Below are 23,087 nucleotides of genomic sequence, written 5' to 3'. Positions count from 1 at the left end.
ATGAAGGAGACTCCAACTTCGTAGCCTTTTTCTAGGTATATTCTTTAATTGGCACGGGCGTGCGGCATAGCAAAGGAAGCTCTCTCGCTTCTCTTTTTCAAGCAACTACATAGAGGTCTCTCATGCCCAAACTATAAAGCCAAGCAGGATGTTTTATATTCTTCTCTGGCACACCCACGCTCGTGACTCTTTTCAGCCATGTCTTTTCTCATGCACGATCCCGGGGGGGTTTCCAGCCTGGCCTTTTCATGCGCTCGAGTCTCGTTCTCCTGTGTGGAGAGTTATTGAGAACACCTGGTCTTTTATGTTTATTCTTACGTATTGAGTATTAGCCTCGTGCTTCTCTTTTAGTCTTGGTCGTTCGTCCGTATGGCACCGCTCCCACGTCTCCCCCTCTTTGTTTTGGAACGTCGGGTTCACGGCAAGAGCGGCAAGGAACCTCGACTTCCGTTCTTCTGGGATCTTGTATGGTTCCCCAGATGATTCTGAGCGCTACAAGTATAAAAAGGACACAAGTGTGGCTGAGACCAACAAAAGAAAAAGCAGGAGGAAGATAGAGAAGAGGTGGGGGACAGGCAGCAGGGAAACCAGATGCTGCAGATGGGAGAGGGACAGGAAGCGAGGCAACAGTAGAGAGAGAGGAGAGCTGAGAGATTGAGCAAAAAAAAAAAAAAACAGGGAGAGATGGAGGAATATATAAGGGGGTGGGGGTGGGGGGGGGAGGAGAGAGAGGCCAAAGGGACCAGCAGGACAACAAAGTAGAGACAAGACAAGGCACAAAGGAAAAATCTAAAGTGATAAGGGAAAATAAGCAGAAGCAAGAACTAACACATAGGATCAGGAAGAAAGAAAGAGGGAGATTTAGGACAGTGAACTGCACTAGTGCATGTAGTAGATACATGGCTTTCATTTCCATTTCATTTTATACATATAAATGAGTATTATTGTCTCTATACATATATATGAGAGATTTTTTGCTATTTCAACACCTCACACCCATATTTACATGTTTTAATATTTTTTTAATCCCCCCTCATGAATTTTCAGGTGGTTTTTGGCTATGATCCCCCCCCCTTTTTGGGGGAACCCCACAACCCCCCTCATCCCCCACTCACCCGCTACTCTGCTGCATCATCACTCCCTGTGATACTTAGAAGCCCAAGTGACATCACACATACAAGCCCCTTTTTATTCACTCAGAAAAAAACAGTCACAAAATGAGGGAAACTGCCCCAACCAGCAGCTCATTAACTCTAAGAACACTATTTACATACGTACGAACCTCCACCCCATAAAAGGGGAGCTCTGCTAGAAAAATAAAGGGGGATAGCCCCCCCAGATGGCTGCAGGTCCCTCCCAGCCCCTATCCCACAGGCTGGCGGCTGCCCCATGGTGGGGCAGAGAACGTGCCAGAGGATGGTGCCACTTTTCTTGCTCAGGCTCTGCTGTGCAATGGTCAAACCCAGGCTTGGAGGGTGATCGATTGAGCACCACAAGATGCTTACAGACACACATCCAGAAAACAAAAACCCCAAATATATTGCAGCATATTAAAAAAATAGTACAGAAGAAAGCAGAGGAATTAGTTCAGAATAAGGGATAGGATAGTAGTCAAGCTAGAGGAGGATTCTAGGTAAACAGGGCAGCTCAAAACACAACACATCCTTTAAAAGCCATTTGAACACTTAAAAGCAGTATTAAGACTAGAATCATTGAACGGTTTGTCTTGGAAAGGACCTTAAAGACCATCTAGTTTCAACCCCCCTGCCATGGGCAGGGACATCTTCCACTAGACCGGGTTGCTCCAAGCCCCATCCAATCCGGGCTTGAACAATTCCATGGGAGAGGGCAGCCACAGCTTCTCTGGACAGCCTGCTCTAGTGCCTCACCACCCTCATAGCATTTCTTCCTAATATCCACTTGGCCGGCCACCACTTGGCCCAAAAAAAGATGGTGACAGGTGGCAGGCCAGAGGGACAAGGAAAGACAGGAGGAAGGACAGAGCAACATAGAAAACAGGTGACTGACAGGGAGCCAGAAAGCAGGAAACTCTGAAAGAGTCAGGGGTGCAGGGAGCTGGATATCGAGATAGAGAGATGAGAGCAACAGAGCATGACAGGGACAGAGGTGAAGTAAAAATAACAGGAACGGGGAGAAGCACAAAGGGTCAGAGAAAGGAAGAGATGAACAGCAAGGAGGAATGGGACAGTGAGATACAGAATGAAAAACACAGCGACAGTAAGCAAGACAAAGGGGCATAGAGACACAAGGAAAAAAGAAGGAGAGCTACCAGAGGACTGAAAAAAAAAATCGGAGTTTCCAAACCCCCTTGCTTTCTAACACTTCTCACAGAGGTGGGAGGCTAGGTGCGGCCGGGTAAGGATTCTAAGATGAAAACTCAATAACAAGAGTGTTATTAAACAGGCATTCTTTATTGCAGCACTGTGGATTGCTCCACCGGAGGGGTTTCACAAAGCAGTTTAAGTACAGTTTAATCCATCCATATTCAATACGTATTCAGTACTTTCCTAGAATTGATTACTACATGTTGATGATCTTGGAACATATTTTTCGTTACCCCGATCTCATGGTTTACTTGTGCATATTTCCAAGTTCCTGTTGTTTACATATGGTGGTATACCTATATCTTCCAATCACCAAAGGTCATTTTTCTTCCTTGGCAAAAACACATGATAAGTTCCCTATCTCTTTGACTGATCTCTGACAGACAAATTAGGAGGGACGTCTAGCCAGCTGCACTGCCCAGGAGAGATGCCACCGAAACACACCATTGAAAACCAGAGAGAAATAAAGTACTTCAGAACACTCCATCCAAACATGGGGAAAAACACCCCTAAAATTCAGCAGCCTCTCTTTTTAAATGTTTAGAACAAATACTGAGCTGCTTAAATACCCCTCATAAATCACACACTGCGACTATTTGGCAGTTACAGTTTAAACCATGCAAGCCCATTTGTAAGTTACACAATTTTAACTTTTTTTTTTCCTGTCATAAATCAAACTTACAAAAAGTCAATGAGATAAGAGATCCCCCATATGGTTTCACTTTTTTTGGAAAAAAAATATAGAATCGTGGAATCATTGTGGTTGGAAGAGACCTTTAAGATCATCGCGTCCAACCATTATCCTAACACTGCCAAGCCCACCACTGAACCATGTCCCTCAGCATCACACCTATAAGTCTTTTGAACACCTCCAGGGATGGTGACTCCACCACCTCCCTGGGCAGCCTGTTCCCATGTCTAACCACTCTTTCGGTAAAGAAATTCTTCCTAATATCCAATCTAAATCTCTCCTGGTGCAGCTTGAGGCCATTACCTCTTGTCCTGTCATTAGTTACTTGGGAGAAGAGATCAACGCCAGCCTCACGACAACTTCCTTTTAGGTAGCTGTAGAGAGCAATAGGGTCTCCTCTCAGCCTCCTCTTCTCTCGGCTAATCAATCCTAATTCCCTCAGGAGCCCCTCATAAGACATTTTTTCATGACCCCTCTGCTTCATTCCCCTTCTCTGGGCCTGCTCCAGGACCTCAATGTCTTTCCTACATGGTGGTGCCCAAAATTGCACACAGCACTCAAGGTGGGGTCTCACAAGTGCTGAGTACAGGGGCACGATCACTCCCCTGCTCCTGCTGGCCACACCATTGCTGATACAGGCCAGGATGCTGTTGGCCTTCTCGGCCACCCGGGCACACTGACAGCTCATGTTCAGCCGACTGTCAACTAGCACCCCTGGGTCCTTTTCTGCTGGGCAGCTTTCCAGCCACACTTTCCAAAGCCTGTAGCGCTGCTGGGGGTTGTTGTGACCGAAGCGCAGGACCCGGCACTTGGACTTGTGAAACTTCATGCAATTGTCCTCAGCCCATCCATCCAGCCTGTCCAGATCCCTCTGCAGAGCCTCTCTACCCTCAAACAGGTCAACAGTCCCGCTTAATTTTGTGTCATCTGCAAACTTGCTGAGGGTGCACTCGATCCCCTCATCCAGGTCGTTGATAAATGTATTAAACAAAACCAGCCCCAATACTGAGCCCTGGGGAACACCGCTTGTGACCGGTCGCCAACTGGATTTAACTCCATTTACCAAATCTTTCTGAGCTCGGCCATGCATCCAGTTTCTAACCCAGCGAAGAGTAGACCTGTCTAAGCCATGAACCACCAGCTTGTCCAATAGGATGTTGTGGGAAACTGCATCAAATGCTTTACTGGAGTCCAGAGAGACAACATCCACAGCTTTTCTCTCATCCACTAGACAGGTCACCTGATCATACAAGGAGATCAGGTTGGTCAAACAGGACCTGCCTTTCATGAACCCATGCTGGCTGGGCCTGATTCCCTGGATATCCTGCACTTACCTTGCGAGCACACCCAAGATGAACCGCTCCATAATCTCGCTCGGTACCTAGGTCAGGCTGACGGGCCTGTAGTTGCCCAGATCCTCCTTCTAGCCCTTCTTGGAGACGAGCGTCTGTCTTGGTTTGAAAGACAGGTGTCTGCGGAGGAAGGCAGGAGCCTCCCTTGAAATGGAAAATGCAACCCCCTTCCCTCCAGATGATTATAATTTTGAAGTTAACGGGCCTTCAGGCAAAGATATGGGGAATAGGAATAACAGTTCTTTACTTATATATATATATATAAAAATAACACAAGGCAGGGAAAAAAAAACAACCCACTGGTTTACACTGACAGAGTCAGAAATACAACCTGACACCCTGTTAGGGTGGCAGTAGCAGTCCGAAAAGATGGTGACTGCAGTCCTCCTGAAGCGATGGATGTAGTTCTGTTGAAGCAGCGATCTTGTAAAAGAGTCTGGTCTTCCTCCGAAGGTCCAGTGGTAGGTAGGTAGCTCTTGTCCTCTGGAACTCCAGTGGGGGGAAAAAACTCCTCTGGGAATCCAGTGGAAGAAGGCTGCTAGGGTGTTCGAGATCTCCGTTTTTATTTAGCATGGTAATAGAATACTTTTTTTTCTTTTGGCACATTTTACACTGTAACCTAGGACAGCGTCACATTGGTAAGCCTCCGGTCTTCCGGGACTTCTCCTGTTGACCAGGATTGCTGATAAATGATGGACAGTGGCTTGGCAAGTTCCTCCGCCAGCTTCCTCAGCGCTCTCGGGTGTGTTTCATCCGGCCCCATAGACTTGTGAGTTTCCAATTGGCAGAGCAGGTCATTAAGTACCACTTCCTGGATTATGACGGAATTCTCCTGGTCTCCATCCCTGTCCTCCTGCTCAGGGGGCTGATTACCTTGAGGGTAACTAGTCTGACTATTAAAGATTGAGGCAAAGGCGGCATTAAGTACCTCAGCCTTTTCCTCACCCTAATAACAAATCCCCAGCGCTGCAATACCTAAGGCTACCAATCAGGACTGGTAGATGTGCTGGAAAAAAAAAAAAAAGAAAAAAAAGAAAAAAATAACCTTGATCACTCTTAGTACAGATGTCAGTGTCTCAGTCAGGTTTTCACATACCCCTAAAAGATACTTTAAAAGCTTACAGACTGAAAAAGCATAAAGCTTTTATTGTGAAAACAGTCCGTTTCTTCAGAACACCCGAACTGTTATGCACAGTTTCTTTCCTCTTTGAGTACAATACAATTCTCACAGAATCATTTCTTAGTAAGCGCACAGAAACAGAAGAATACACACGCTTGCAGGAAGAGAAAATAAACAGAGGGAAGTACATTTTCCATTGGCCTAACCTGCTCCAGGATAGACATTTTATTTATCCAGTCACGATGGAGCAGTGGGGAAAGCGGCAAAAGCGAAGACAAACAGCAGCAATGTTAAGTGAAATCCAGCTTTAATTCTGATCACATCTTTAAGAGACTCTCCAAGTCTACACCTCAGTCCTACGAAGGACTAGCCCTTTTTTGGAAGGACAAGCTTTTTATTTTTATTTTTATTTTTTTTTAAACATAAAACTCCTAGACTGAGGACTCCACAGAACAGAATTTACTCACCTCTGCCCAGAACAAACCCTGGCATTGAGCTGGCTACAAGGCTCAGTGCCCAAACGCAGCAGGACAGCAGGAAAGAGAAAAGCAGGAGGAAGGTAGAGAAGAGATGGGGGACAGGCAGCCAGCAAACGGGATGCTGCAAACAGGAGAGGGACAGTGAGCAGGACAGTAGAGTAAAGAGAAGAGTACTGGGACACTGAGCAAAAAACCCAGGGAGAGATGGGGGAATACATAAGAGAGAGGGGGAGCAGGAGAGAGAGGCCAAAGGGACCAGCAGGACCACAAGGCAAGGACAAGACGATGGACAGGGAAATATTCTAAAGCAATAGGGGAAAAGAAACAGAGACAAGAACTAACACATAGGGTCAGGAAGACAGAAAGAGGGAGCCTTACAAAGTCAATGTGAAAAGTGACACCATTTCCACCCCCTCTTGACTTCCACAGTTTCCCTGCCTTCGCACCCCATCTCAGCCTCCACTTTCTTCCAGCTCTGCCACACCCCGCCTGCCCCCCACCCCCCACCCCACCCCCCGCAGCTTGAGGGGAAGCCCCAGTGCCCTCGAAATGGCAGCAGGGTGCCTGGCAGGCTTCCACAGCAAAGGGGCCAGGACAGAAAGCCATTGTCGGCCCTCCCCATCCCTGGGCAGCCCTTTCCCAGGCAGCGGAAGGAGCGACAGGCAGGCCAGCAGAGATGGACCGGGATGTGCATGAGAGAACGTGTGACTCACCCCAGCTCCTGGCACTGGCTCAGACCTTCAGCACCCCAACACTTTTCTCTCAACACCCCTCCACCGCCAGGCTGGCCAGCGGGTCACACACGCAGCCGATGCACGCACCAAGCTCCCAGCAACGTGTGCTGGTGGTCTGCTCCGTCATGGACAGCTCAGGGGGATCCTTCCTCACCACAGGGACCAGCCATTCCATGCTGGAGGCACCTCCAGCTCCCTCCTCAGCCAATTCCCCTTTACCAGCTCCCTCGGGCAGCCCCTTTATAGTCCACAGCAGGGCCAGCCCTCTCATTAGCCCCATTGGCCAAACCTGGAGCCCTTCAGGAACAGGGGCCACAGGCAAGAACAAATACCCAGGGACAAGGAGCTCAGAAGAGGGAGATGTAGGAAGAAAATGTAGAAAGTAATGCTGCTTTTCAACTCTCCCACCCACCCCTGCCCTTGGCAAAGCCTGTTGGAAACCATGAGGCTTCGGGGTGCCCCTGCTGGGTGCCCCCCATTTCCCCTGACGTCTACTGGTGATGGCATTTTGGGGGTAAGCTTAGGGATTTGGGGCCCAAGGAACTAAGGAACTGCCAGAGCAAAGTTTGGAATGCAAACAGTTTATTGGTGCTGTACATCTGGAGCAGCAGTTCTTGTAGAGGTGGGGGCAAGGCAGGTGCATGGAGCAGGGACAAGGAGGGGGACAAAGCATGCCCATGGGAGGCAGGTACAAGGCACACCCATGGCGGGGGGGGCGGGGGGGAGGGCAAGACAGGTGCACAGGGGGAGGATAGGGTGTTAGCTATGCATACCCATAAAGTGGGTACAAAAAGCAGGCAAGGCACACCCATGGGAGGCAGGGACTCGAGAAGTAGGGCCAGGCACACCCACCCTTGGCAAGGCCACCAAGTTGGGGGTGGCATGGGAAAAACCCCACCTGCAGGCACGGACAGGGGGATGGGTGGGCATAGACAGATGCAGACATGGTGCACATCCTCATGGCTGCTCGATAATCTAACCTTCAGTCCTAGGAAGGGAAATAGGGTCAGAAACACTCCTCACAAAAAACAAGTTGCCATCCTGCAGGAAGTTCAGAATTCCAGGAAAATCCAGTGCACCTAGAACAAAACAAAAACAGCAGCAAAAAAAAAAAATCAGTTAAAGCTGTGTGTTTTAAAACCCTCTTGTCACCCCTGGACACTCCCTAGGAAACTGCTGACGGAAAATAATAAAAAAAAAAAAAGCCCAAGCTGCATCCCAGGGCGCTCTCTCCTGTGGGTGCTGCTGGACCCTACCCAGTCCCACAGCTCCCGCCTCGCACAGAAGGAGCTCCCTGGGCACAGCCCGGGGCTCATCTACCCCAGGCCCCGCCCAACGCCCTTCCCACCATCCCAAAGGAAAGGGGCGAGCACAGGGCACACGGGGGGAGCGCGAGCAGTGCGCGGCACACCCACTGTAGGCGGTAGCAGCAGAGCGCGTGGCAGCGTGCCGCCAGGGCTGCAGTACCGCTTTTTGGTCACACGTTGGCCGCGGAGAGGGCGGCAGCGTGCAGCCGGGGCTGCTGTACCGGCTTTTAGTCACAGGGTGGTAGCAGAGAGCGCGGAAAGCGTCTTCGGGGCTGAAGTACCGCGTTTTGGTCACAGGGTGGCAGCAGAGAGCGCGGAAAGCGCCGCCGGGGAAGAGGCTGTAGAACAGGAACCTCTTGGTCAGGTTGCCCGGCCAGCGGCCAGAAGACCAGGCACGGGAAAAGCCTCACATGGGCAAAAACCTCTCACAGAGGCATGGACAGGTGGATAGGGAGGGGCATATACAGGTGCATACATGTTGCACCTTCTAATACCTAATAATCTCACCTTCAGTCATATTAAGGTAAAAGCTGTCAGCCAAACTAGAGAAAAAAACAAGGTTCCATTCCGCTTCTCTCCATGACTAAACCCCAATGCCCACACAGCCCAGCCAGCTCGCGAGCTGCCACCGCTGGCAGCACCAACAGAACACCCACACCACAGCAACCTCAGAGCAGAATGAGCTCCCTGAGCAGAGCCCAGGACACAAATAACCCAGACCCCGACCACCACCCTTCCCACAATCACAGGGAACTGGTTAAACAGAGACACGGGGAGGGGGAGACCTAGAAATGCCATTGTCACAAGCAATGAGGAAGAATGAAATCAGAACTGGTGGGGTACCAGAAAGGAAAAGACATAGAAAGGAAAGGTAGAAGGTGACACTTTACAGGGCAATGCTAGCAGAAGACAGAAAAGCTTTGTGGAACCAGACAGCCTGAAAGGCAGACAGAGGCAGGGACAGGCAAGGAGGCAGACAGAGATCTGGAGAACCAGGGCAGGGATGGGCCCGGACAAGCATGAGGGGACATGTGCCAACGGCAGACCTTCACCACCCTGAGGCTTTTCTCTCTGTCTCTGCCCCTTTCTCCTCCACAGTACTGGCTGCCTGACCTTAGGAGTAGGTGGTGGGTGACTCAACACACTTCTCCCACAAGGTTTCCTGAACATTCAGCAACTCACGTGTGCAGCCAACAGAGGCGCCAAGGTCCTGGTGCCATGTGCCGGTGGTGTGCTCTGTTGGGGACGGCTGGGAGGGATCCTTCCTTGCCACAGGGATCATCTGGAGACAGCTGCCTGTGGAAAGCCCTTGGTTTGACTCCTCAGCCAGCTCCTGCAGTTGGGCATGCCCAGGCAGCCCCCTTCATAGGCCAAAGCAGGGCCAGCCCCATCATGAGCCTCACTGGCCACACCTGCCCCAGCTGGAGCCCATCAGGAACAGGGGCCTGGCCAGAGCCCCACAGCACATGTCCCCCTCCCTGGCACCTGCCCACAGCCACGAGCTCTGCACCCAGGGGCTTGAATACCATCCAGGGGCACAGAGGAGGCAGGAAAAGTTTACTCACTCCTGCCCAGAACAAACCCTGGCACTGAGCTGGCTACCGGACTCGGTGCCCAAACGCAGCAGGACAGCAGGAGAGAAAGGAAGAGAAAAGCAGGAGGAAGGTAGAGAAGAGATGGGGGACAGGCAGCCAGCAAAAGGGATGCTGCGAACAGGAGAGGGACAGGGAGCGGGATAATGGTGTAGAGAAAGAAGAGATGAAAGACTTAGCAAAAAACCCAGGGAGAAATGGAGGAATACATAAGAGAGAGGGGGAGCAGGAGAGAGGCATGGAAGGGACCAGCAGGACAACAAGACAAGGGACAAAGAAAGATTCTACAGCAGTAAGGGAAAAGAAACAAAAGCAAGAACTAACACATAGGGTCAGGAAGATAGAAAGACGGTGACTTAGAAAGAAAATGTAGAAAAACGTGACACTACTTTTCCACCCTTCCAGCTTGTCTTGACTGCCACATTTTCCCTGATTTTGCACCCCATCCCAGGCTCCACTTTTTTCCAGCCCTGCTACCCTCTCCTTGACTTGAGCAGAAGCCCTGGCACTCTCAGAAAAGTGGCAGGGTGCCTGGCACGCTCCAGCACCAAAGGGAGCAGGACAGAAAGCCATGGCTGGCCCTCCCCATCCCTGGGCAGCCCTTTCCCAGGCAGGGTGGAAGAGATAGACCAGGATGCACATGGGAGAACCCTCAACTCACCCCAGCTCCTGGCACCAGCTCAGACCTTCACCTCCCCGAAGCTTTTCTCTCAACACCCCTCCACTGCCGGGCTCGCCAGTAGCTCATATGCATGACTGACACAGGAACTGAGCTCCCGGCACCACATGCTGGTGGTCTGCTCCATCACAGACAGCTCAGGGGGATCCTTCTTTGCTGCAGGGACCAGCCATTCCATGCTGGAGGCACATCCACTCCCTCCTCAGCCAATTCCCCTTTACCAGCTCCGTCAGGCAGCCCCTTCATAGCCTATAGCAGGGCCAGCCCTCTCATTAGCCCCACTGGCCACACCTGGAGCCCATCAGGAACAGAGGCCACAGGCAAGAACAAACACCCAAGGACAAGGAGCTCAGAAGAGGGAGATGTAGGAAGAAAATGTAAAAAGTGACACCGCTTTTCCACCCTCCTGGCCTTGGGAAAGCCCAATGGAGGCCTCGGGGTTTGAGGATGTCCCTGCTGAGTACCCCCCTCTTTCCCCTTGGCATCACTGGTGATGGCATTTTGGGGGTAAGCCCAGGGATCTGGGGCCTGAGGAGTTGCCAGAGCAAAGTTCAGGGTGCAGACAGTTTATTTGTGGTGTGTGTTTGGAGCAGCAATACTTGGAGGGGTGGGGGCAAGACATGCCCATGGGGCAGGGGCACAAGCAAGGCACACCCAAGGGAGGCGGGTCAGCGGTGGGACCAGCACATGCACAAGGGTGGGTACCACAAGAGGGTCAGGGGCAGCACCAACATGCCCCCAAGGGGCGGGATGGCAAAGGGCTTGGGGGTGGTGCTGATACACCGTGGGGGTAATTTTGATGCAATCCCAGGGATTTGGGGCCCAAGGAGATGCCAGAGGAAAGTTCGGAATGCAAGCGGATTATTGGTGGTGTGCATCTGGAGCAGCAGTACTTGGAGAGGTGGGGGCAAGGCAGGCACATGGGGTGGGGACAAAGGGGGAGACAAAGCATGCCCACCTGAGGGAGGTGCAAGGCAGGTGCACAGGGCGAGGACAAGGGGGTGAGGTGTGCGCACCCACAAAGTGGGTACAAAAAGCAGGCAAGGCACACGCATGAGAGGTGGGGTCGTGGGAAGGGGGGCTAAGGCACGCCCATGGGGTGGGTAATTGGGAGGGGCACGAGGCACGCCCACGGGAGGCGGGGCTGCATGAGTCAGGGGTGACAGGTACACCCACGTGGGCTACAGGCCCACAAAATAAGCACAGTCTTGATGCTAATAAACTCGGAAGAGCTTGCCACGAGGTGCAGTTTTTAGGGACAATGTGGTGCTCTGCAGGTGACTGGGAAAGGCAATGGGCCTTCTCAGACCCTGAAATACACTATGCTTTATGTTGCTGCTGCTATTTTGAAAAATGCTCAAACTCTGTATACAGATGCATACAAGGTGCTCACCCTAACCCCTGCTGGAAAACGTGACCATCAGTCCTATTAAGAGAGAAAATCAGCATCGATTGAAATATCAGCAACTTACAGAGCCTACAGCAAAACCGGTGGGAAAAAAACAAGGTTCCATCTTTCATAGTCAGGAATTCCAGGAAAACACAATGAATCTAAAATAAAAGAAAAAAATTGCACACTATTAAACCATCTTGCCACCCCCAAACCCTCAGCAGAAAATTACCAACCTGAAAAACAACCAAAAACTGCGTACAGAGGTAGTTCCTACTCTATGTGCTGCTGGACCTTGCCTTGTCCCGCAGTGCTTACCTCGGACAGACACCTCCGCTTCTCTCCATGACCAAAGCCCAGTGCCCGCACATCCAGCCAGCTCCAGAGCTGACACCGCCGGCAGCACCGGCCGAGCACCCGAGGCCAAAGCCTTGAGCCATAAACTTTTGACCTTGACCCTGTGGTCTTTGAAGCTGTGACTTTTTGACCTTGATCCTGTGACCATTTCCCCTTGACCTTTGACCATGTGACCCCTGGCCTTTTGACTTTGACCTTTGACAGCATGGCCTTGTGACCTTGACCCGTGCCCCTTTGACCCTGTGACCTTTTGATCGTGGTACTTGACCTTTTAAAATTCAACTTTGACCTTGTGACTTTTTCCTTGGCCTTTGACCCTTTGACCCCAAGCCTTTACCTCTGGCATTTTGACCTCGACCTTTTGACTGCTGACCTGTAACTCTTGGCAACTGACCTTTTGACGTTTGACCATATGACTGTTGATCTTTGACATATGACATTTTTACCTTGACCTTTGACCCCATGACATTTGGATTTACCATTGACCCCATAACCTCCTAACCATTGACCCTGTGACCTTTTATCCTTTGACCCCCTACTTTTGACCTTTTTGAACTTGACCTTTCACCCCCACTACCTTTTGACCTTTGATCCCTTGATCTTTTGACCATGACCCGCGACCTTTGATCCACGGCCTTTTGACCTTAACCCCGTGACCTTTTTGACCTTGACCCCTTGACCTTTTAACCTTTTGAATCTTTGACCTTGATCCCGTGACATTATTACCTTGACCTTTTGACCTTGACCACATGAGGTTTTACCTTGACCTTTTGACCTCTTGACCTTTTACCTTGACCCTGTGACCTTTTGATCATCACCTTTTGACCTCTTGACATTGACCCCGTGACCTTTTGACCTTGACTCTGTGACCTTTTGAGCTTGGCCCTTGACCTTTTGACCCTTTGACCTTGACCCCGTGACCTTTTAACCTTGGTCCCTTGACCTTTTGACCTTGACCCCTTGACCTTTCGACCTTTTACCTCAGACCCATGTCTTATGACCTTTATCCTTGACCTTTTCCCTTTGACCTTTTGACCTTGACCCCGTGACCTTTTGACCTCTTGCCCTTGACTGTGACCCTTTGAGCTTGGCCCCTTGACCTTTTGAACCTTTGACCTTGGCCCTTGACCTTTTAACCCTTTGACCTTGGCATCTTGACCTTTTGACCCTTTGATCTTGACCCCGTGACCTTTTTGACCTTGACCCCTTGACTTTTTGACCTTTTGAATCTTTGACCTTGATCCCGTGACACTATTAACTTGACCTTTTGACCTTGACCCCATGACTTTTTTTACCTTGACCTTTTGACCTCTTGACCTTTTACCTTGACCCTGTGACCTTTTGATCGCCACCTTTTGACCTCTTGACATTGACCCCGTGACCTTTTGACCTTGACTCTGTGACCTTTTGAGCTTGGCCTTTGACCTTTTGACCCTTTGACCTTTAAACCTTGGTCCCTTGACCTTTGACCTTGACCTTTGACCTTTTGACCTTTTTACCTCAGACCCATGTCTTCTGACCTTTAACCTTGACCTTTTTCCCTTTGACCTTTTGACCTTGACCCCATGACCTTTTGACCCTTTGACCTTGACTCCGTGACCTTTTTAGCAGTTTGCCCTTGACCCGTGACCTGACCTTGACCCCGTGACCTTTTGACCTTGACCTTTTAACCTTTGTTCTGACCTTTTGACCTTGACCCCGTGACCTTTTGACCTCTTGCCCTTGACTGTGACCTTTTGAGCTTGGCCCCTTGACCTTTTGACCCTTTGACCTTGGCCCTTGACCTTTTAACCCTTTGACCGTGGCATCTTGACCTTTTGACCCTTTGATCTTGACCCCGTGACCTTTTAACCTTGGTCCCTTGACCTTTTGAACTTGACCTGTGACCTTTTGATGACCGCTTGACCTTTCGACCTTTTGTCCCATGACTTTTTGACCTTTAACCTTGACCTTTTGCCCTTGGCCCCTTGACCTTTTGCCTTTGACCTTGAATCGTTGACCATTTGACCTTGACATAATGACCTTTTGACCTTTGACCTTGACCTTTTGACACTGACTGACCCAGTGTCTTTTGGCCCTTTGACCTTGGCTCCGTGACCTTTTGACCTTGACCCCGTGACCTTTTGACCTTTGACCTTTGATCCCGACCTTTTTGATCTTTTGACCTTTTGACCTTGATCCCGTGACCTTTTGACCTTGATCCTGTGGCCTTTTGACCTTGACCCTGTGACCCTTTGACCTTTGTCATTGACCCTGTGACCCTTTGACCTTTGACCTTTACCCCGTGACCTTTGACTATTTTTACCTTGACCACGTGACCTTTGACCTTTGGTCCTTGACCCTGTGACCTTTTGCCCTTGGCCTTTCAGCCCTATGACCTTTTCACCTTGACTCTGTGATATTTTGACCCTTGATCTATGACCTGTGGCCTTTTGACCTTTGTCTCCGATATCTTTTGACAGACCCCGTGATATTTTGACCCTGCGACGTTTTGACCTTAACTCTTGAGTCGTGATCTTTTGAACTTTGACCCCGTGACCTTTTGAGTTTGACCCCATGACCTTTTGACCTTTGACACTGCTATATTTTGACCTTGGCTTTTAACCGCATGACCTTTTTTCCCTGCAACTTTTTTTGCCTGTGACCCTTTGACCTTGAAATTTACCACCGTGACCTTTGACACGTGACCTGTTGACCTTTGGTCCCGTGACCCTTTCACCCTTCTCCCTTTTAACCTTGACCTTTGACTCCATGACCTTTTGACCTTTGAACCTGCAATCTTTTTTGCGTTTGACTTGTGACCCTTGGTCCTTAACATTTCCCTGTGCCCTTTAGACCTTGACCTTTGACCCTGTGACATTTTGACCCTGACCTGTGACACCATAACCTTTTAGCCTTGATCATTGACCACTTGGCCCGCCGCCACCCAGAGATAAGGAAAGACAGAAAAAAAAAAAAAAGACAGTGACAGGGAGCAGGCCAGAGGGACAAGGAAAGACAGGAGGAAGGACAGAGCAACATAGAAAACAGGTGACTGACAGGGAGCCAGAAAGCCGGATACTCTGAAAGAGACAGGGGCAGGGAGCCAGATACCCAGATAGAGAGAGGACGAGAGCAACAGAGAATGACAGGGACAGAGAAGTGAAGTAATAAATAGCAGGAACAGGGAGAAGCACAAAGGATCAGAGAGAGGAAGAGATGAACAGCAAGGAGGAACAGGACAGTGAGATACAGAATGAAAAACATAGCAACAGTGGGCAAGACCAGAGGGGCATTGAGAGAGAAGGAAAAAGGAAGGAAAGCTAGAAGAGGACTGAAACAAAATTCGGAGCTTCCAAACCCCCTTGCTTTCTAACGCTCCTCACAGAGGTAGGAGGCTAGGTGCGGCTGGGTAAGGATTCCGAGATGAAAACTCAAAAACTAGAGTGTGTTATTAAGCAGGCATTCTTTATTGCAGCGCTGGGCAGCACTGGGGATCGCTCCACCAGAGTGGTTTCACAAAGCAGTTTAAGTACAGTTTAATCCATCCATATTCATTACATATTCAGTACTTTCCTAGAATTCATTGCTACATGTTGATGATCTTGGAACATACTTTTCGTTACCCCGATCTTATGGTTTACTTGTGTATATTTCCAAGTTCCTGTTATTTACATATGGTGGTATACCTATATCTTCCAATCACCAAAGGTCATTCTTCTTCCTTGGCACAAACACATGATAAGTTCCCTATCTCTTTGACTGATCTCTGACAGACAAGCAATGTAAATTACAAACACAGGGCATAAGGTCAAACGGTTCTCAAAGTCTAAACTACATAGCTTAAAACAACCAGGGCTCGCAACGTTAATACGGGAAAATCTTAACCAGAGCAGGACAAGGACATGGAACAGCACATACAGGTGCAAAGAAGAAAAGAGTGCCAGGAGACAGGCCAGAGAAATGGGGGGGTGTGGGGGGTGTGGAAAGAGAGACAGATGCAAATCAGGCCAAAGAGACACAAAAAAAGGGAAAAACAGTAGTGGGCTACAGGGCAGAAACAGGATGAAAAAAAAGGAGAGGGAGCAGGAAGAAGTGCAGAGAAAAAGAAAAGAGAGTAGTAGAACAGGAGAGAGGAAGGGAGAGAGGAAAAGGGAGCAGGATAGAAGAGAAATATAGGGAAGAAAAACCATCACAACAGCATGGGAAAGAGAAAGGGCTAGAGGAGGGGTGGGGGTGGACTGGGATGCACAAGGGGTAACAGGGCCCCCCAGGGCCCAGGACTCACCACAGCTCTCACACTTGATGCTGCCAGGAGTACTGTCGTCTCGTTTGCTCAGTCAATAAATCTGAAGAGTGAAGTGTAAAACTTTAAATAAAAATAATAAAGTCAAGTTTAAAACTTTCTTTAAAGAAAGAACAAATCTCAGTAATTTGCTTTATACTACAAAGGCACGTGGGTGTTTATGTACGTCCAATAAAAATGCTTACACTACAGAATTAACTGATTTTCCATCTGCATTAACTGAACTTGCCTAGCTGTGAATGGATATCATTAAATTACCTGGCTCCAAAATACACCGTTCCCATCTGACTAGGGGGTTTCCTGTGCATTACACCATTATGAGGGACGTCTAGCCAGCTGCACCGCCCAGAAGAGATGACACCGAACGGCCAGGGAAACGCATCATCAAGACCCAGACAGAAATAAAGTACTTCGGAACACTCCTGTACTTCCTGGATTATGACGGAATTCTCCTGGTCTCCATCCCTGTCCTCCTGCTCAGGGGAATGATTACCTTGAGGGTAACTACTCTGACTATTAAAGACTGAGGCAAAGAAGGCTTTAAGTACCTCAGCCTTTTCCTCACCCTAATAACAAATCCCCAGTGCTGCAATACCTAAGGCTACCAAACACGACTGGCAGATGTGCCAGGAAAAAAAAATTAAAAAAAAAAAAAAAGAAAAAATAACCTTGATCATTCTTAGTATAGATGTCAGTGTCTCAGTCAGGTTTTCACATACCCCTAAAAGATATTTTAAAAGTTTGCAGACTGCAAAAGCATAAAGCTTATAATGTGAAAACAGTCCGTTTCTTCAGAACACCCGATCTCTTATGCACAGTTTTTCCTCTTTGAGAACAATACAATTCTCACAGAATCATTTCTTAGTAAGTGCACAGAAACAGAACAATACACACGCTCTCAGGAAGAGAAAATAAACAGAGGCAAGTACGTTTCTCATAGGCCTAACATGCTCCAGGATAGACATTATTTTATTTGTTCAGTCATGACGGAGCAGTGGGGAAAGCAGCAAAAGCGAAGACAAACAGCAGCAATGTTAAGTGAAATCCAGCTTTAATTCTGATCACATCTTTAAGAGACTCTCCAAGTCTACACCTCAGTCCTACGAACGACTAGTCCTTTTTTTGGAAGGACAAGCTTCTTTTTTTATGTAAAAGTCCTAGACTGAGGACACCACAGAACAGAACGTGGACTGAACCACAGGACAAGCAGTCATCAACGCTGTAACAAAAAAAACCAAATCAATTATAAACCAATTTAAACATCACTTTCCATCCTGTTTCTTTGGTTACATTTCTACGGGCATCTAGGTGCTCAAAACTTCACTGTCCTGACACCACAGGTTACTGACAATGTATTCGGGCATCTAAAAATAAAAGGCCATCTCCGTCTCATTGATAAAATTAGGGTGAACCAACAGAAGAGAAACAGACAAGGTAACAAGCAGCTCTTACTTTATCACAGATGAGTCTCTTCCTTTACCTGGAATGAAAACATTTCAAACTCCCAAAGGCCCCCTTGGGGAACAAGCCGTGCTCTGTTAATGGCACTTTGTCACCAGCTTTTCTGCCCTGGCAGCAGATGGGCCGTTTTCCAGGCTTGAGTGGGGAGGGGCGGGGTGTGGTCGCGCAAGGACGGACTCTGCATACCAACCAATATGGTTTCAAGCAAAAGCCGTTTATTGAACGTTTGGCTGCGTCTTATATACTGTTTTATTTCCGTACATGTGATCATGCATTTTCAGATTGGCTATCTCGCTTTGTCCACCCGCCCAGCATGCAGTTACCTTACTTATGCGATTGGTTACAAGTTCTATGTGACAGTGTCTGTTAGTACCTACTATTCACCCCTTATTTCCTCTATGTCCATATTAAGTATGCTCTCTCTCTGCTAGATAGTCTCCTACAATTCCCCCTTCTTTTGTTTGTAAAGCAAATACAGAAGCTACAACGTGCTCGAGCACTTTTCCTACACAGCTTAAAATCACAGGTATTAATGATAATATTAAAAGTACAACGATTAATAAAACAAGCCCTCGCACCAGTAACCCTTTAAGCCAGCCTGGAAGATTTATTCCCCATTTGCCCCATATTTCGTCCCACCATGTTGATTGTCCACTGTTTCGCAGATATACACTTGGAACAGTTCCCAGTTGCTTCGCCCGTCTTCAGCCGGGCCCCTCGTAGGGTTACGGAACTGCAGATCAGGACTCCATACTCGCTTCACAGTAACACTGCATCTCACTCACTCACACATTCAAATACTGATAACCGGTTTTTATGCTATCACACAAGGAGTTCCTTTACACCATTCACACAAAGGACATAAGGGGACACTTGCAACTATGATTACTACAATAGCAACTACAGCATTAAACAGACTAAAATCCAGTATCATACATGTGTCAGACAAGTTCCAATTCATGTAGTCAAATATCAATGTCAGTGATCAAAGTACATGTTAACATCAATGCCGACCCGGTTCACAGTGCGAGGACTGAGCAAATTACAGAACCAGACCAGAGCACGTTCCAGATCAAGTGCTATGCATTATCTTGCCAGATGTACGGTGCCCATCATAGGACGTCTCCTACGTTTTACGGACACCTTCCAGAGGGTATATCTGAACCAGAACCAGAAAGAATACCTTTTTCCGTAGGTGGTCCTTGTCTGCCCCTGCAGTGAGCCAGATGAGTCAGGGAGTCCCTCCGAGAAAAGGTCCCAGGGCGCACCTAGGGAGTTCCTGTCCTCAGCGGCTTCTGCAGCCGGACAGAGATTGTCGCATCTGGGTTGTCAACTGAACCTGAGAAAACTCAATAAAAACTCAGTGTTATTAAGCAGGTATTCTTTATTGCAGCGTGGGGCAGCACGGGGGATAGCTCCTTCCACACATGTGCCAACCAGATAAGTATGCCTGGGATTAATTTGATGAATGGCTGAGCTACCAACTACTCCTAAAATGCCCCATATTACAAACTTTAAGATCCTCATCTTTGATAGACCTGTTGTTGCTTCTCGCATTTTCGTTGTTTTTCCTTCTGTTTCTGCTCCTGCCTATGCTTCCAAACAAGCCATCTTTCCTTTTCTACCTTTTCCCACTGTCAAGGTCACACCGACCATAATACCAGAACCTTGATATGACTTCCACGCTCTACCCCACACAGTCCACATGCAACCAATACCCAAGGTCAACACTGTCCTTTATGTTCGGGGCATGTAGATGGCTTTGTCAATGGTGACCAATGGTGTTGAACCGCCGGGTTGTTCTTCTTCTGAATTTGATTCCTTCTCCATGCGATTCTTCCATGGCCGGACGCACTTAGCAGGTATCCATCGTGGACCGCTATTTGTAGAAACACAAGCATATCCCCTTCCCCACGTCAATAAATCATCAGGTCCTTGCCAAGCATTCGTGTTAACGTCCTTCCACAAGACTTTCAGTTTCTCCTGACCCCAATGCTGCTTTTCTCCCATTAACCCTTGTATATGTATTATTGCTGGTGGAAATTCCCTCTCATTTGCTAATCTTAAATAATTTAATACATATAACGCCTATCCGAGCTAATGGCGATAATCCTCCACCCTTCCCCTTCTTTTGTTTTTCGAGGAGGGATTTCAAGGTTTTATGGGCTCTCTCTATAATTGCCTGTCCAGTTGAATTACCTGGTATGCCAGTAATGTGTTTAACTCCCGAAGTTTGCAAAAAACATTGCGCAGATACAGCAACATAACCTGTCCCATTATCAGTCTTTATAGCCTGCGGGACGCCCATCACCACAAAGCATTGTCGCCAGTGTCTTATAACTGCTTTAACATTCGTGGATGTTAAAGGGGTAGCCTAAATCATTGCTGAGAAGGTGTCAACAGTAACACGCACATGGTGCAAACGGCCAAATTCTGAGACAACAGTGATGTCAGATTGCCATAATTGTAATGAGTGTAATCCCCGCGGGTTAACTCCTGGGCCTGCTAGGACTGATCGTCCTTGGCAGTCAGGGCACATGGTCACTATTGCCTGTGCATCAGACAAAGGAATCTTATATTGCCGGGATAGTACTTTAGCAGACTGATGAAAAAACGCATGTGAACTTTTGGCTTGAGTGAGAACGTCTACTGATGGAGATACCGTCGCCCATGCTGGTGCTACTAGTTGGTCGGCTTGCTCATTTCCTTCTGCCAAATCCTCCATGATGCCAGAGTGACTGCGAATATGCACCACATAATACAACTGTTTTCTCTGAGCCAAAAGCTCCCATAGTGTTGTTAACAAGTCCCAAAGATGCATATTAGGCACTGCTCGTAATAAAGAACCCTCAAGTTGGGAAACTACTCCTGCCACGTAAGTGGAGTCTGTAACAATATTGAGTGGATGGTGAGGCCATTTTTTAAAAGCTCGAACCACAGCTCACAATTCCAATGTTTGCAAAGAATCTTCCCCCACCACCAGCTCCTGGTGCCATTGTTCCTCAAACCATACTAGACCCGCACGTTGTCATCAGCGGCTGGCATCTGTAAAAATTGTGAGTCCGGAGACAGGTATTGGAGATAGCCGGGGTGATTGTTGGATGACAAGGTTAATATTGAACAGGCGGTGTTTAGGATAATGGTTATCTATGTGTCCAGAAAATCCTGCTAACGCTATTTGAAAGCTTTTTTCATGTTGCAATAATTGTGACAATTGTTCCATGTCATATGGGCAATTAATACATGCGGGATCATTTCCACTGATATCTACAAGGCGCTTGCGGCCTTTAGCGATACACATTGCGACGGCTGCTATTCTGGTGGTAACAGTTCGAGGGAGCTGAGTTGGTAAAAAGACCCATTCCAGGACTACCAAAGGCTCTGATAGCTCACTATTCCATTGATATAATATTCCTGTAATGAACTTAGCCGAATTTAATACAGCCAATTTTATTGACAAATCTGGATAAACTCGACCAGAATAAGCCACCGCAATTTTTTGACTAATAATTGGTATTGCTTGGTCCTGTTCCTTTGTTAAACTCCTTGGCTCATTAGCTTGAGTGCCTCCCTTCAACAAACTCAACAATGGTTCTATATCTTCGTTCATGATGCCGCACAAAGAACGCACCCATTGTATATCTCCCACTAATTTCTGTGCGTCAGCTAACGTTTTAATGTCTGTCTTTATTTGAAGTTTCTGAGGGCGGACCTTAGCGTCCGTAATCGTCATGCCAAGATATCGATATGGTGCCTGGCGTTTAATTTTTTCGGGCGCAATTATCAAACCACCGCGACCTAATTCACGTTGTAAGATGACAATCGTTTCATTTATATCCATACGCTTTCCAGCTATCAAGATATCATCCATATAATGGTAAATTATCATGTCCGGTAATTGAGCCCTAATTGGTTTCAAAGCCCATGCCACATAAAGTTGACATATGGTAGGTGAGCTTTTCAGCCCTTGAGGTAGCACACGCCACTGAAACCTTAGTGCTGGTGCTTGCTTATTCCTAGAGGGTACAGTGAAAACAAATTTCTCCTTATCATCAGGATGTAATGGGACAGTAAAAAAGCAATCCTTTAAATCTATTATCAAAAGTTCCCAATGAGCCGGCAGCATGACAGGCGATGGCAACTCCAGTTGTAAGGGTCCCATATCCTGCATGACTGCGTTGATTGCTCTTAAGTCATGTAAAAGCTGCCACTTCCCTGATTTTTTCGGGATTGCAAAAATAGGTGTGTTCCACGGACTAACAGAGGGTTCTATATGGCCCTGATCCAATTGTTCCCATACCAATTCTTCTACACGGGTGAGCTTTTCATCTGATAGCGGCCATTGATCAATCCAGACTAGCTTTTTAGACACCCATGATAATTTCAGGATTGGTCGCCTCTCAATGGCCGCCCCACAAAACCCTCATTAGACATTTGAATGCCCCATTGCAACAACACATCGCGCCCAATTAACCATATTGAAGTGTTCATAACGTAAGGGCGAACCTTAGCCCTGTTCGAGGGTTCCTCCTCAGGCCATACCATTACAAACTCATCACTGATGCGAGTCAGCTGTGCTCCGCCCACTCCCATTATTGATGTATTCAAACTGGCCAGGGGCCAATTATGGGGCCATGCCAACCTGGGAACAATGGTTACATCTGCCCCAGTATCCAGTAAAGCCGCATTACAGTGCATGGTGTTTCCATCCGGCCCCTTAAATGCTACCGCTTTTACAGGCCTCTTTTCGGTAATTGGCACGGTCAAATATACCTGAGGAGATCCCATCGAACCAAATGCTCCATCCCCTCTAGTGTCCACTCCCGGGTGAGGCACACAAGCGCGGAAAGGCACAAGTTGCGCTAGTCTCGTCTGCTCGGGAACGTGAACTGGAGGTTGTATCGCCTGTACTATGATTCCTATATTTCCGGTATAGTCTGCATCGATTACACCGGGGATTACTAAAATACCTTGCCTGGAAGTAGAAGATCGTCCCAATAACAAAGCGCTCAATCCATTACCTAATGGCCCATTAGCTGTAGAGTGAACTACATGAACTTGTTTGTCTTCTATGGTGATTGGGACAGCAGTGACCACGTCCACTCCGGCACTTCCGGCTGTTGCGGATTGCATACCGGCCAGGCAGCCTGCCCTTGAGAGGGTATTGGTGTCATCGCACTCCCTCTCCCTGCGCTCGTTTTCCAGTTTCCTGCCCCCCGAAGCTCGCGGGGCAAGGGGGGTCCCGTCCCTTCTAAAACGCGACCAACATTCATTCTCCCTATGCCCAAGTCTTTG

General features: G+C 48.2%; 1 long non-coding RNA gene across 1 annotated transcript; it reads right to left on the bottom strand.

Annotated features, from left to right (window-relative positions):
• Positions 1-7,774: 7,774 nt before the first annotated feature.
• On the bottom strand, positions 7,775-16,351 carry LOC147412473 (uncharacterized). Its single transcript, XR_015184202.1, has 3 exons — positions 16,314-16,351; positions 11,772-11,850; positions 7,775-7,800 (listed from the first exon to the last, which is right to left on the bottom strand). It is a non-coding gene; the product is annotated as an uncharacterized LOC147412473 (long non-coding RNA).
• Positions 16,352-23,087: the final 6,736 nt, after the last annotated feature.

This window comes from Leptosomus discolor, unplaced genomic scaffold, assembly GCF_034619465.1.
Source record: "Leptosomus discolor isolate bLepDis1 unplaced genomic scaffold, bLepDis1.hap2 HAP2_SCAFFOLD_203, whole genome shotgun sequence".
NCBI classification, from domain to species: domain Eukaryota; kingdom Metazoa; phylum Chordata; class Aves; order Leptosomiformes; family Leptosomidae; genus Leptosomus; species Leptosomus discolor.
This window is presented reverse-complemented; position numbering and strand designations above follow the sequence as displayed.